This window comes from Trichosurus vulpecula, chromosome 2, assembly GCF_011100635.1.
Source record: "Trichosurus vulpecula isolate mTriVul1 chromosome 2, mTriVul1.pri, whole genome shotgun sequence".
Classification (NCBI taxonomy): Eukaryota; Metazoa; Chordata; class Mammalia; order Diprotodontia; family Phalangeridae; genus Trichosurus; species Trichosurus vulpecula.
This window is the reverse complement of record NC_050574.1, coordinates 394,502,991-394,518,156: the sequence shown is the minus strand read 5'-3', so window position 1 is coordinate 394,518,156 and position 15,166 is coordinate 394,502,991. Positions and strand designations below refer to the sequence as shown.

Sequence of the window (15,166 nt, the reverse complement as noted above, 5' to 3'; positions counted from 1 at the left end):
GTCAGGGCAAGTCACTTAACCCAGCAGTATCCTTGGCATCCCTTGAAGACTCTTAAGTTGTAAAAACAATTGCAGGTCTGCATTGGTGGAGGGGGTTTCTTAACCAAATAAAAAAAAATATATATATACATACATACATACATACATAATGTATGTGACCAGTAAAATGTTGTGCAGATGTGAAGTAGAGATATAATTATGATGGTGACATCATGGTAATACCAATTCCTCTGTGGGCTGAGTTTCACATGAAGACAAGGAGAGCTACCCACGCCAGTTCCCTGGCTCTATGAATAGAACTTGATTTTGCTTATTCAATGGAGAAGTACCATCAGTACTTTTACAGTGCTGTGGTATAGACTTGGCAGGCAGCAGGCATCCTCATTGGCTGTTATTAGCAGAACTTCAAACACATGCTCATCTATAAGGCTTACATTAGTCATTAAGGGATCTTGACTTCCCTAAAAGGGTGAACTCCTTGGAGACAGTCCATTCTTTGAGTCCTTTCTGTGATTCAACTTAACAAATTATATCAAGGGTCTATTACATGCTTCAGGAAACCTAGACTCTTCAGGGAATACAGAAGAAATGGTTCCTCCCTTTAAGGTGCTTATAATTCAGTTAAGTATTTATTGATCAGCTCACTGGAATATCTGCACTTGATACAAAGCTAGAAAAGAATCACACTGACTTCCTTTGTCTAAAAACAAGCAGAATGGAGAAAACTATTGGAGTGAATGGGTTGGGAGAGCAACAGTGGGATAATGATAAAAACTAATTGTCCACTCCCTCCCCCCCATCTTCTTTCTCTTCCTTTTTATCTATGAACATCCGAAGTCTCTCCCATCCTTTAAGAAAAAATCCTTACTAGATTATTCTATTCCTTCAAGCTATTTTCTTACAAAGCTCTTCCTTTTTACAACCAGACTCCTAGAAAGAAAAAAAAATGTCTCGTCTATGCCTCCACATAGCCTCCTGTCATTCACTTTTCAGCCCTCTGCAGTCTCGATTCTGTCTCCTCATCATTGGAGACGGCTCTTTCCAAAGTTACTAGTAATCTCTTAATTTCCAGATATAATGTTTTTTTTTCCTCAGTCCTAGCCCTTCTTGACTCTTGGCAGTTTTTCACACTGTTGACCATCCTCTCCTGGATATTCTTTTTTGGGGGGGTTTTGGGGGTGGTTTGTGACACTGTTTTTTCTTGGTTTTCCTCTTAGCTTTTTGATGGCTCCTTCTCTGTTTCCTTTGCTGGCTCATCGTCCAAAATATACTCCTTCAATGTGGGTAAATGCCAAGACTGTCCTTGCCCCCTCTTCTTTCACCTGTCACCTCTGAGATTGAATACAAACTCCTCTGTTGGGCAGTTAAAGCCCCTTCACAATCTGCCTCCAGCTTACCTCTCCAGCCTTCTTATAAATTACTTCCCTTTGTACACTAGTGCAGGGGTGGGAAACCTTTCCGCCTTGAGGCTACAAGTGGCCCTCTAGGTCCTCAAGTATGGCCCTTTGACTGAATCCAAATTTCAGTCCAAGGTGAAGTTTGGATTCAGTCAAAGGGCTGCACTTGAGGACCTAGAGGGCCATATGTGGCCTCGAGGCCAGGTCTCAGGTTCCCCACCCCAGCACTAGTGCGGCTGAGATCCTAGAACCAAGTTCATGCCTTTGAGCTGTCCTCACGCTGCCTTCATAGGCTAGTGCTTCCTTCATACACAACAGTCCATTTCTGGGCTTTTGCATATCTGGCCCCCATGCACCCCCTGCCTTTTAGAATTCCTGTTTTGCTTCAAAACCCAGCTTATCCACCACCTTCTCCACGAAGCCTCTTCTGCTACCCTCAGTTGCTAGTGTCCTTTCCCCACCCAAAAAAGTTATTTCATATTTATTGTATGTAATTATATGTACATTTCTCCCCTGATAGAATGTAAGTCCTTTGAGGGGCTATTTCATTTCAGTCTTTGTATTCCCAGCATCTAGAACAGTGAGTGCTTGAAACATGTGGGCACCAAGTGTTGTTGATTGTGTGACCTCAGGCAAGTCACTTCACATCATCTGGGTCTTAGTTTCTTCATCTGTAAAATAGGAGAATTGGACTAGATGCAATCCAGGGTCTCTTTTATCCCTAAATCCTTTGATTCTATAGTGTTAAGCACTTCTCACTTTCCTGATATCAGGCTAATCTTGGTGGGGAGAAAATTTCCTGATTTGGGGACAAAACTTAAGTGTCCAAGAGGACATTATCTTTGAATCCTAAATTAATAAAGTCTTTCCTCCAGCTAAATGTTAAAATCGTTTTTAGATTGGCTGTTCAGAATATCTGCAGGCAGATGTAGCTCATTCTTCCTATCTGTCACAACAATACCGCCACAAATCCATATGATCTATAGCTTACAAATAATTTTAACTTTTTTTGCCATTTATAACTCTGTAAGGTAGGATGGACATGCATTGTTAACATCCTCATTTTATTTATTTTTATTAAACATTTATACACTGAGTGCCAGGCAGTGTGCTAAGAGCTTTACAAATATCTCATCCGAAAAAACATTTGGAATTGTCCACGGATAACCTGTCCTCCTTTTACAGGGGCCATGCTAATCTTCTTTGTCTAGTTCCAGTTTTAGTGTATGTGCCGCCAAAGCCAGCACTGTCATTCCCATTTTCAGGTGAAGAAGTGCAAGGGGCTGAGAGACTACGTAGTTTACCTGAGGCCTGTTGACACCTGTTCCAGTGCCTTGGAGCTATCTTACGCTGCCTCTATTAATGTCATGTTAGTTTCTTAAATATAATCAAGGTAGAACTTTTACCTGAGTTAGCCAGTTGTGGAAATCAGTTTGTGGTTTCCCCACCCTTTTAGGACAAATCTTTTGCGCAAATGGTGTCACGTAGAGGCAGTAAAATAAATGACTGACACTATTTCTACTGTGGCGTCTACAGAGTCCATTTTGGTGGGGTGTAGACAATTAAGCGGCATGAGAGCAAACTTCATGAGACTTTAAGAATGAGCAGCTAGGGATGTCGGGGTCCTAATACCGTGTTTTTCATAAACCCCATGAATTCTGGCAAGTCAAGTCAACAAGCATTTATTAAGTGCCTATTGTGTGCCAGGAAGTGTGCTAGGTGTCCAGGATTGTTCATCCTTCATTTTCAAAGAGGACCCATGGCATTGAAGTCCTGACTTGCTGATTAATTAGATTTAAGTGAGGCAGAACTGCTCAAAGTCATCAGCCTCACTGTGTCCTCTGGAGTCATTGAAGTCCAGTGGTGGGACAAAGGTCAAGATGACTGGCAATGGCCTGGTGGGAGGCAGTGGATGACCTTGGCCTTTCTAAATTAAGGTCTTTCCCAGGCTTCAGTTTGTTTGAGGTAAGGCCCATTCAGTGTAGGGAAGAAATGAGACAAAAGATGACCTCATTTACTCTCACAAAAATACCAGTCTGGGAAGGGAAGACCCTCAAAATTTCTGGTCAGAGCAGAAAATAATTGCTATTCACACTCATTTTAAGCCATCAAAACCTAAACTATGAGCCACAGAGACTTGGGCCTGGGGGGTGTTACTGGCCATTCAATGAAAGCCAGAGTGATTTGGATTTAAAGGCTAGTCAGGTAGCTCCATTTGAAACGAAATGGGCTTTTTTAAAGCCTGTATTTTTCAGAGCTACATTTCAAAAAATCATAAGTGAAAACTGCACAGGACAAAAAGTAAATTGTCTCAGCTTTTTGAAAGAAAAATAATACTAAAAAAGTAGATAAAATAAATTTTTTAATAGTGTTCAAGGTACAAAAAAAGGCAGAAGACAGTCCCTACTAAGTAAACTTCAATGATTTGTGGGTCTTACACTACCTTAGAGGGAGTTATTAAATCATTACAAAAACAATAGCCTTGCATTTGTAACAAATAGCTTGTATGAGCCACTTGCTTTACATAATCTCAAAGCAATGAACTTCTAAAAAAAAATCCTCTTTTGCAATGTGCAACATGTCCACATTTTTATACCCTACCCCAGGTTTAGACAAGTTGTTGCTAAACCAAGAGAAGCTGGAAGAATGAGGCTATTATTTAGATCTCTATTTTCTAATTATGCTCTTAAGAGTCTGACTTCTGTTTATAAATTTTAAAGTCTTTTTGCAGTTACAATTCCTTCAATTGAAAAACACGTGGAATTTAGAGTCGGAAAGAACCAGAAGGGCTTTGAGGCTAGTGTTGTAAAAATTCATTAGTGGCCTGTTAGTTCTGAAGAGACATTGATTGAAAGTTCTTTTTCTAGTGTGAACCCTAACTTAACACATTTTACCATGATTGTGTCTATAGTTATAGAGACTAAATGGATGGCCTTGAGCAGCAGTAACCAATCTATTTATTTATTTATTTTAGTTTCGAGACTCCTTTACAACTCGTATTCTCCCACCTGCCCACCTCAAAGAACTTTTCTTTATAGGGGTTATATCTATCAATATTTACCACATTAGAAATTAAAATGTCCTCGTGTTATATCATTGGCATTGAGTAATGGTTTTAAGACTGAGTCGTGCATAAAACAAAATGGTAATGGTAAGTAGAATTGTTTCATTCTTTGTACTTCCATCTCCAGATCCCAGCATAGTGTTTGACACGTAGTAGGGGTCTTAGGCTCAGGTGACATAGCTTCCTATGGCCCAAGTACATAAGTATCCTCCCAGTGTGGGAGGATTCCGTAGTCCCTCTTCCTCAGGAATGACAGATGCAGGCTAAGGGAGGCTGCACTAAGTGAATTGATGCTGTATCCATGCTGGGTATCCTTTCCATATTATCTGTTAAGTGGTTCACAAGTGTCTCATTTCATTCTAGTTCTGGACCCTAAGAGCAGTCTAAAACAGTACCACCTCAGACCTAATGTGGAAGTCCCTTCTTGCTACTTCCCTGTCAGCTGCTTAGGTTGAAATAGAGTGTTCACTAGTAGTCATTTAAGGTATAAAGTTTGCCACTAATTTTTAGGGTTATCTTCTGATTTATGTGTAAGATAAAATCCAGTCAATCAACAAGGATGGTTTCATTACTTTTTAAGGAAATACTAGCTGCCCCTGCCGGACAGATATTGTTCCTACCACAATATTCAACTCTCAGAGTTCTATGAATGCTTTGGTTTAAAAAGAAAAGATTTTGTAAAGTGAAAATATCACCTTTTTGATTTTTTTTTGGTTTTGTCGGATAAGAAAATAAACAGACTTTAACAGTTTTTTGTCAAGTATTTATTAAGTACTCTTATGTGCTAGACACTGCTAAGCACTGAGGAAGGCAAAGAAAGGTAAAAAACCAGTCCGTTCTCACAGTATAGTGGGGGAGATAGTACTGCAGACAATTAGATACAAACAAGATATAGACAGGACAAATTCGGGATAATCTCACAGAGCAGGAATCTTAATTAAGGAGGACTGGAACTTTCTTTGCAGAAGGTAGGTTAGAATTGAGGGAAGCCAGGAGGCAGACATGAGGAGAGGCAGAATTCTAGGCATGGGGGACAGCCAGTAAAAGCATTAGGAGTTAGGAAAGGAGTGTCTAGGTCATTATCACCTGATCACAGAGTGTATGGAGGGGAGAAAGGTATAAGAAGACCGGAAAAGAGGGGACCCATTTATGAAGGACTTTAAAAACAAAAACACAGGATTTTATATTTGATCCTGGAACCACTAGAGTTTACTGAATGGGTTTGGGGGTAGGGATGACATGGTCAGATTTGTGCTTTAAGAAGATCAATTTAACAACTCTGAATGGAGGATGGACTGGAATGGGGAGAGACTTGAGGCAAGGAGACCAACGAGAAAGCTGTTACAGTGATCTCGGTGTGAGGTGATGGTTTGCACCAGAGTGATGGCAGTGTCAGAGGAGAAGGGGGAGAAGATGAGGTATGTTATCAAGAAGCAAACAACTGGACTTGGTAAGTGATTGGATATGGGAATCTTGGATATTCTTCTTTTTTTGAAGAGGTGGTTTCTGACTGCTCAAATTAAAAGGTGTAGAGAGTTTAAAATTTTGGAATGAACTTGGAGTGGTAAGCGACTATAAGCATGCTTGTTGGTTTCAGTTCAGTGTCTATAGATTCATTTGAGATGTTTGTCGGGGCCTTCTCTTCTTGGGACACTCTCAAGGTCTCTCTCAAGAACTTTGGAATTGATTGTGTGACATGGGAGACATTGGCACAGGACCACTCAGCATGGCGTGCCCACATCAGAGAAGGCGCTGTGCTCTATGAGCAAAGCAGAATTGAAACAGCTCAAAGGAAACGCAGCATGCGCAAGTTTGGAGTATCCACCCCAAATGTTCACACGGACTATCTGTGCCTGACCCATGGTAGAGCATTCCAAGCTTGTATTGGCCTGGTCAGCCACAGTCGGACACATTGAATCTTCACTCAATGACATAGGATGTCACTTTGGTCCTCTTTGAGAATGAAGGACAACAACCACTTATCGGGCCATTGAAGTTATTGCCTGTTGCTATCATTTCAATGCCTAGAATGCTCTCCCTCCTCAATAACATCTCAGCTGTCATCTTCCTCACTCTCCCAATTATTAGGATTTTCCTGACTTTACCCAGATTATTTTGCTGTGTGTTTTTTTCTTACTCATCATGTATATTTGTTGTTTCCCTCTCAAAAGAATATAAACTCCCTCAGAATAGGAATGGTTTGATTTCTATCTTTGTATCCACAGTGTCTGACATATAGTAACTACGCATTTAAATACTTTCTGAATTGAATTTTAAATTGTCTAATCTTACATCCACATATTAGAATGTAAGCTTCTCCAAGGTAGTAGTAGTAGTTTTTTTCCCCTCTGTTTTATCTCCTGGATCTACAGCAGTAGCATAGTGCCTTGCACATAGTAGGCATTTAGCAGATACTTGGTGAATTGAGTTAAATTTCCCTCTCTAGTTTATGACTATTGAAACTCATCCTGGAATTTGGCTATCTTCCCATTTTATTAGACTCTTCCTGACCACTTGTAGCAATTTGAAATGATCGCTTGTTCATATTCTTCTGCATGTTCTGTAATTTCTTTTTAAGATTGTAGAAATCAACCTTGTGCCAAAATTGTATGTAATTAAAGATGGAAGTTTGGAACATTTTTTATAAATAGAAGGCAGTATTTTTGCAGTACAGCCTGAAGAATACTGAGTTAGAATATCTTAGAACTGTCAACTCTGAGAGGCTGATTTGGCCTAGAAAAATCATATTAGAGCAAATGATAAAAGCAGGAAAAGGCTTTTCCAGGACAGTTTGGCATTCACAAACAGAACTCCCCTTGTAGGGATGGTGTGTCTGTAAAGCTCTCTCTTCACATGACTACAAAAATATTTGGGAGAGAAAAATCTTGAGTGTAATCCTGGGTTACTGAAGGAATTGGTCTGTGTGTTGATACACTTGGTTATTCAGAATTATGGGGAGGTTTTTAATAATTTCTCATTGGTGATTTTCATGTCTAGTACATCTTTCAACTTCAATTGAAGGATTTGGTGTGAAAGTTTCTGTTAAAACCCTGTTTAATATTCCCAGACCACTGTTCTTTTTCTCTTTCCCATAGATAGTTGCTAAGAGCACTCCATTTCTCTCGTAATTCCTTTCCTTCATATCAGTCTTCCTTGGTAGCCTCGTATAATTTAGTTCTTCAGAGAAACAATCATTTCGTCTTTTTGATTTCCTCTCTTTCATTTCTATCTTCCACCAATCCACAGGTTAAGAAAAAACCTTCTATGTAGACATTCTGAGGGTAATCAAGAAGTAATTCCTAATTAAAAATTCTTGACATACCTCTGTCTGACCACAGCTTCTCATTCCATAGGTCCTCCTAAATCAAGTCAGTTCATCTCAGCACTTAGTCTGTGCCAGGCAGTGGGCTAAGCACCAAAGATACAAAGAAAAGACAGAAAACAGTCCATGTTCTCAAGGAGCTTACAGTCTAATGTGGGGAGACAGCATGTAAAGAAAGAACCGTGTACAAACAAGATATAGATAGAATAAACTGGAGATAATCTTTTGAGGTATTAGCATTAAACCCATTCTTTAGTCTCATCCAGATCTCCAGTCCCTCTGCCTTTCACTTATTTCTCAGATCATTATCTCTGCCCTGACTTTACTCCTCTCAGGGTAGTCTTGACATTGTAGTTAGCTGGTTCAGACCTACACTGTCTTCTACTCTCTAATGCCTCGAACCCTTGTTCTCTCAGTGCTAAGCCTCATCCTTGGATTATCTCAAGCCACTCCTGCAGCACTTACTTATAGGCAGCTGAATGGAGAGGAAGCCGTACAACCGTGCTGACTGGGTGCATTACAAATTAATGTTATCCAACTTTACCTGGACCCTCTTTGTGTTCAAAGTCTTTTTATTCTTCCCCTATTGATTCCCTATCATTCCCCATAGAAGTTCCTTTGCCGCCCTCCAAACCTTCTTTTTTTAAGCTTCCTGTGCCTCCTTTTTTAGATTTTTTTTTTTTGCTTCCTGTGCCTCCTTTTTTAGATTTTTTTTTTTTGGAGTGGGGAAGGCAGGGCAATTGGGGTTTCTGACTTGCCCAAGGTCACACAGCTACTAAGTGTTAAGTGTCTGGGGACAGATTTGAACTCGGGTCCTGCTGAACTCCAGGGCTGGTACTCTACTCACTGTGCCACCTAGTTGCCTCCCTGTGCCTCCTTCTAAGATGAGGAATTGCCTTCTTTATTGAGAAAACTGAGGCTATTTGATTTGAGCTACCTCTTCTTTTCTCTTCATCTTAATACCCCTTGATATCATCTCCTCTATTTTTTTCTCCCTTTCTGCCAGTCTCTGACAATGAGATGGCTCTTCTCCTTGCGCTCTACATGCACCCTTGATCTTCCCTCTCCTTCCAACTTCTCCAGTAGATTTCAACCTTGGTCATCTCTTCTCTCACATCTTCACCTTCTCTCCATCAAGTGGTTCCTTCTTTACTGATTTGAAACATACCCAAATCTCCCCCATCCATAAACCTTCATTGGACATTACCATCCCCTCAAGCTGTTGTCCTATATCTCCTCCCTTTTTCAGCCATACTCCTTGGGAAAAAAAAAAGTGTCTCAATCTGCTGCTTCCCCTTTCTTTCCTCTCACTCATTGCTCTACCCTTTACAATCTGACTTCTGATCTCATCATTCAGTTAAAATTATTCTCTCCAAAGTTACTAAGGATCTCTCAAATTGTCATATCTAATAGACCCTATCCTTCTTGACATGCCTCTCCCCTCTCCCTCCCCTCTCTCTCCTCTCTCTCTTTTTCTCTCTCCTCTCTCTCTCCCTCCCTTTCTCTCTCTTTTTCTCTCTTCTCTCTCTCTCCCTCCTTCCCTCCCTCTCTCTCTCTTTATTTCTCTTTCCCTCTCTCTCCCTCTCTCACTCCTTCCCTCCCCCCCTTCCTCTCTGGCTTTTTGTGACATTCTCTACTGTTTCCTCTATTTGTCTGAACAGTCTTTTGTCTCTTTTGAGGGCTTGCCATCCAGATCACACATTCTAACTCTATGTTTCTTCCCTAAGACACAGTCCTAGACCCCTTACCCTTCTCTCTCTATACTCTCTCACTTGGTAGCCATTATCATCATCTCTTTGCATGTGACTGGCAGATCTACTTATCTAACCCTCAGCCTCTCCTTTGAATTTCAATCCCTTATCACCAATTGACTCTTAGATAATTTCAACCTGGATATCTTGGGATTCTTTCCAACTGTACATATACAAAACAATTCATTGTCTTTCCTTCCAAACTCACCTCTCTTCCAGAATTCTCTATCTCTTTTGAAGGGGGAAGAGGATTGACGTTTGGAAAAACTGCTTGAATTCAGTAATAGAGAAGAAAGGGGAGGGTCCCATGCTGCATTCAGACCCTGACTCTGTGATTTTAGAAGTGACACCATCTGTCCAGTCTCCCAGGTTCATCACTTTAGCGTTACCTGTAACTCACTCTTCCCGCACCCCACATTTTCCAGGTCTCGACATCTCTATGTCCACAGCCATCTCTCCCACATTCTCCTTTCCATCCTTCTCACACTGCCACCATTTTTAGGCCTTCTTCACTTCTAACCTAGATTATTGCCTCTTTATTGGTCTCCTTACCTTAGGCCTTTCGTCACTCCAGATCATTTTGTGGTTAGTGATTTTCCTGAAGAACAGATCTGACCACTCCACGAACTCCAGTGGCCCCCTATGAGGCAGCTCAGTGTCACAGTGAATAGAGTGTTTGTCTTAAGGGCAGGAATACTTGAGTTCACATCTGGTCTCCGACACTAGCTCACGGCCCTGAGTAAGTTTCTTAATGTCTGTCTGTCTCAGTTTCTTCAATGGAATGATAACATCTAGTGTTGTTGTGAAGACTGAATGAGATAAAAATATGTAAAATGCTTTGCAAACTTAAAGCACACTATACATGCTAACTGCTACTGTTGCTTGTAGAATCAAATATGTTGTTGGTTGTCGTTCAGTTGCTTTTCAGGTGTGTCTGACTCTCTCTGACCCCACTTGGGGTTTTCTTGGCAAAGATCCTGGAGTGCTTTGCCATTTCTTTCTCTGGCATTTTTTAGATGAGGAAAATGAGGCAAATGAGGTTAAGTGACTTGCCCAGGGTCACATAGCTGGTATGTGTCTGAGGCCAGATTTGAACTCAGGAAGGTGAGTCTTCCTGACTCCAGGTCTAGTTCTTGTGTGCCACCCAGCTACCCCTGAATCAAATATAAGCTCTTCTTTTTAGCTGTTAAAGCCCTTCACAACTTGACCCCAACCCATCTTTCCAGGTTCATTGTATGTGACACTTCCTTCTGCACCCAGCAGTCTAGCCAAACGGACCTCCCATTTATTCCTCATACATAACACTCCCTCACCCACCTTGTTGCCTTTGTACTGACTATCTCCCAAGCCTGGAATGTGCTCCCTCCTCACCTTCACCTTTTTTTCCTCTGAGACTTAACTCAAATACCACCTTCTACTTGAAGTCTTTCCTGATTTCCCTCCCACAATTGCTAATGCCTTCCCTCTCAAACTGTATTTCTATTCAACTACTTTGTATTTATTTTTCTTAATGTAATGTGTATATCACACACACTAAGTTAAGATAAATGGGCGTGTGTGCATGTGTACATATGCACACTTATCCCCTTAGATTTAGAATTAAATTAGAATAAAACACCTTGCTAGTAGAGATAGTTTCATTCATTGTGTTTGTATCTTCAGGATTTAGCCAAGTTCCTGGTACAGAGGAGACATTTAATAAATACTTATTGGTTGATTGAATTGCTGTGGTAAAAAAATGACCTGGTGGCCAGTCTTTGTGGACATGTTTCACTCCAGATTCAGCAAGATTGGTACTCAGAGGGACCAACAGTCACCTGGCTGGAGGACTTGAATTGAAGCCTTTTCAGGTTGGTAGGCCGGGCCAGAGCTTACGCTTGGCTTCCACAGCCTTTGAGAACCCAGCAACGTCACCCTGCTGTGATGAAACACAGGGGAAGGACTTCAGTGAAAGTAACATTGCATCTCTTAGTGCCCATCACAGTGGAGAGAGATTGTCTTTGATGTCAAATCTGAAAAATACTGAAAAATTCCAAATTTGATTGACTTAGGTCTGATTCGTACATTTCTCCAAACCATGGCACACAATTTGGCAGAATAAAAGAAGCTTGTTTTTTTTTTCCTTTAATTTGTTCTTGAATGGGGTTTTGTTTGTGAGAAAAGCAAGGTTTAGAGTGCCCCTAGCTCAGTCTTCATGCACTTGCCAGTACCATGCTTCAGTGGATGCAAAATTTATTTACTAGTGGAGTGTGCTTAGCTAAAGTTATTGTCAGTGAGCTCACGGGTCTTTTTTGTTTGTTTTGGTATTATCGTGAGCAGTTAGGTAGCATTGTGGATAGAGTACCAGGAAGATTCATCTTCCTGAATTCAAATCTGGCCTCAGGCACTAGCTGTGTGACCCTGGGCAAGTCACTTCACCCTGTGTACCTCAGTTTCCTCATCTCTAAAATGAGCTGGAGAAGGAAATGGCAAACCACTCTAGTATCTTTGCCAAGAAAACCCCAAAATGAGGTCACAGAGAGTTAGACATGACTGAAAAATGACTGGACAACAATAGATGGAGAGCTGAAAAAGACCTCAGAGGCCATTTAATCTGTCCTTTCCATTGTGCAGAGGAGGAAACTGAAGACAGAGGAGGTTAAGTGACTTTTCCAGTGTCACATTTTTTTCCATTTTAAAAATTGATGCCTTTTGTGTTGGTGGTTTTTTTTTTTTTTTACATCACGGTTATTTCCTCATGCATTTCCCCCACCCCTACTGAACCCTCATTTGTAGCAAAGGAAAACAGCTAAACAAAAAAGACAAAACAACCAAAATTCTCAGGACTTCCAATCACCTCCCCATCATGGTGTGGAGATGTCTTTCTTAATTCCTCATTCTCTCTTACTCCCTCCAATCTACAGTTAGTTGTCAAAGCCTGTTTTTCTACCTTCATCTCTCATATTCACCCTGTTCTGACAGTCAGATCTTCCTGACTCCAGGCCCAGCCCTCAATCTGATGTACCATTGAGCTCCAAGTAACCAAAGTCTCCCAAGTGAATAGCATACTTACTTGTTACTTAACACATATGATTAGGGTGTATCCTTAAGCCCCTGGGTTTTTATAATTAGTGATATCATCTAGAATTTCAGGAATGACTACATTATATACACCCTTTCTTTATTAGTCTCTGGAGCTTATTCATTCATTCAGCAAATATTTGAGTGCCTTTTGTAGTTGAGGCCACTCTACCGCATGTTTTGGATTTTGGGAGGAGGGGAATAGAAAAATCAGTGACAGGATCCTGTCCCCGAAGAAGATTACAATCTGTTAGTTGTGGCAGGACATATACAAAGACAGATATTTGACAAATGGCAGAGAAGTGTTAAGAATTTGGATTAAAAAACGATCATGTTGGATTATGATGATAAAAGAAGCCTTAATTGAGAAGATGGCATTTGGTCAGGGCCTTCAAGGATAGGTTGTATAGTCATAGGTAAATATTGAGTGTGGACAGGTAACCCACATTTTAGGGACTAGCATAGTTGAAGGAGAAGAGGTAGGAACATGCATGTAAGGTGTTTTAGGGTTGGTGAGTAGAGCTGTTTGCCTGGAGAGTCCGTATGGCCAAGTACACATGGAGTATGTTTGAAATCAGTCGATCAAGAATTACTTGTGAAGTGCCTACTATGTGACAGACACTGTTGGGTGATAGTGATACAGATACAATGAATGAAGTAATCCCTCTTCCTAAGGAGTTTACATTCTTGGGTTGGGGAACAATAAAGATGCATGTGCATATGTACAGAATAAATATAGTAATCAAATATGAGACAGTTTGATAGGGAGAACACCAGCAGTTGAGAGGATCAGCAAAGGTAATGTCCAATGGGATGGGAAAGATGGGCTGGACCTAGAAACTAGATGGAGGATTTGATATTTGATCTTTTTAGTCAATAGGGAGCCACTTGAGCTTATTGAATAAGAGGAGTGATATGGTCAAATCTGTGCTTGAAGAAAATGATATTGGCAGCAGTCTGGAGAATGGACTAAAAGAGGAGACTAGATTCAGGGAGACCCGTTAGTAAATTATTGTAATAACTTGGGCACGAGGTGATAAGGGGTCAGGCTGCAAAGATAGGTTGAGGTCGGATTGTATAGATCGTCGAATTATTCAAGTAGTAGATTGTGTCGTGTCTCCCCCCCCCCCCCAAAAAAAAGGACAAACAAATACCATGATTTCTCAAATAGAAACAGATCCTGGAGACCGAATACTGACTTAGAAAACCACCACTCCTAACTGGTATTGAGTTAGTAGGCACTTAAAACCCCTAGTCTTTTTCACTTACATAATTAAAAAAAAGTCTTAAAGTATAGGACTTTACACTTTTATTAAACAAAGGCAAGTGTCAATCAAAGGCACTTGATTACCTTAGTGCTAAGAAGAACTAGAACTCCAGAAGAAAAAAGAGCAAAACAGAAAGTCCCACTTTGCTTGTCATTACAGACACAGTGTGAGGGGGACCTTGGGCAAGTCCTTTGACCTCTCTCTGTCTTGATTTTTTAATATAAATTGCAGACTTCCGTCTCTTTGCAGAGTTGGGGGATTGTGGAACACTGCACATAATGTTGGTTTTGTTTTATGGATTGATTAGTTTTGGCGAACTATCTGTTTTTCCTTCTGTCTGTCGTAAGTCCACTCGGAGGTAGAAGTAGATGATATGAAGGTAATGTAAAAATATAGTGATACATCTTTTAAAAAGGATTATAAGATGCAGTGGTTGTTGAGTTGTTTCAGTCATGTCCAACTCTCCGTGACCCCATTTGGGGTTTTCTTGGCAAAAATACTGGAGTGGTTTGCCATTTCCTTTTCCAGCTCACTTTACAGATGAGGAAACTGAGGCAAATGAGGTGACCTGACTTGCCTAGGGTCACACAGCTAGTAAGTGTCCGAGATCACATTTGAATTCAGGTCCTTCTGATCCCAGGGCCAGTGTTCTGTTCACTGTGCCACCAACTTCCCCTACAAGGTGCAGAGCAGATGCAAATTTGCATCACTAGAAAGAGTTTTCTCTTTTTGAGTTAATAGGATCCTAGGTTTTGAAATGGAAGGCCCTTTAGAGGCCATCTAGTCCAACCCACTTAGGAAATTTAGGCCCAAAGAGGTCAGTTTGCTTGTCCAAATAACACAGGTAGCAACTGGCCAAAGCAGGTTTCAACCCGGATTCTAACTGAATCTGTTGATCTTTCCCCTTTTCAAGGGACGAGCTTGATCACCGAAATTATACAACATTCTTTTGTTTTCTCATTTTTTCTATGTATCTTGTAATTTATTGTTTTTCTGGTTCTACATGCTTTACTCCATATCATTTAGATATACAGTAAGTCTTCCTATGCTCTCAATTCCATGCATATTGTTTCTTAGGGCATATTCCATTACATTCACACACCACAACTTGTTTAGCCATTCTCTACTCAATGTTTCTATTTCTTTGCTACCACAAAAAATGCTGCCATATGTATTTTGCTGTCAATGAGACCTTTGTGTTATTGTCCTCCTTGGGTTCATGAGTGGCAGTGAGATCTCTGGGTCAAAGGTCATGGACACCGTAGTCACTTTCTTAACATAATTCTGAATTGCTTTCCAGAAGG

The 15,166-nt window shown here is 40.7% G+C and overlaps 1 protein-coding gene and 1 non-coding gene across 3 annotated transcripts in view; one reads left to right on the top strand and one right to left on the bottom strand.

The window, feature by feature from the left end:
• CYFIP1 (cytoplasmic FMR1 interacting protein 1) overlaps positions 1–15,166 on the top strand; it is a 177,417-nt gene that overhangs the window by 4,032 nt on the left and 158,219 nt on the right. The window lies entirely within an intron of this gene.
• LOC118840497 lies at positions 2,538–2,644 on the bottom strand. Its single transcript, XR_005009686.1, has one exon. It is a non-coding gene; the product is annotated as a U6 spliceosomal RNA (small nuclear RNA).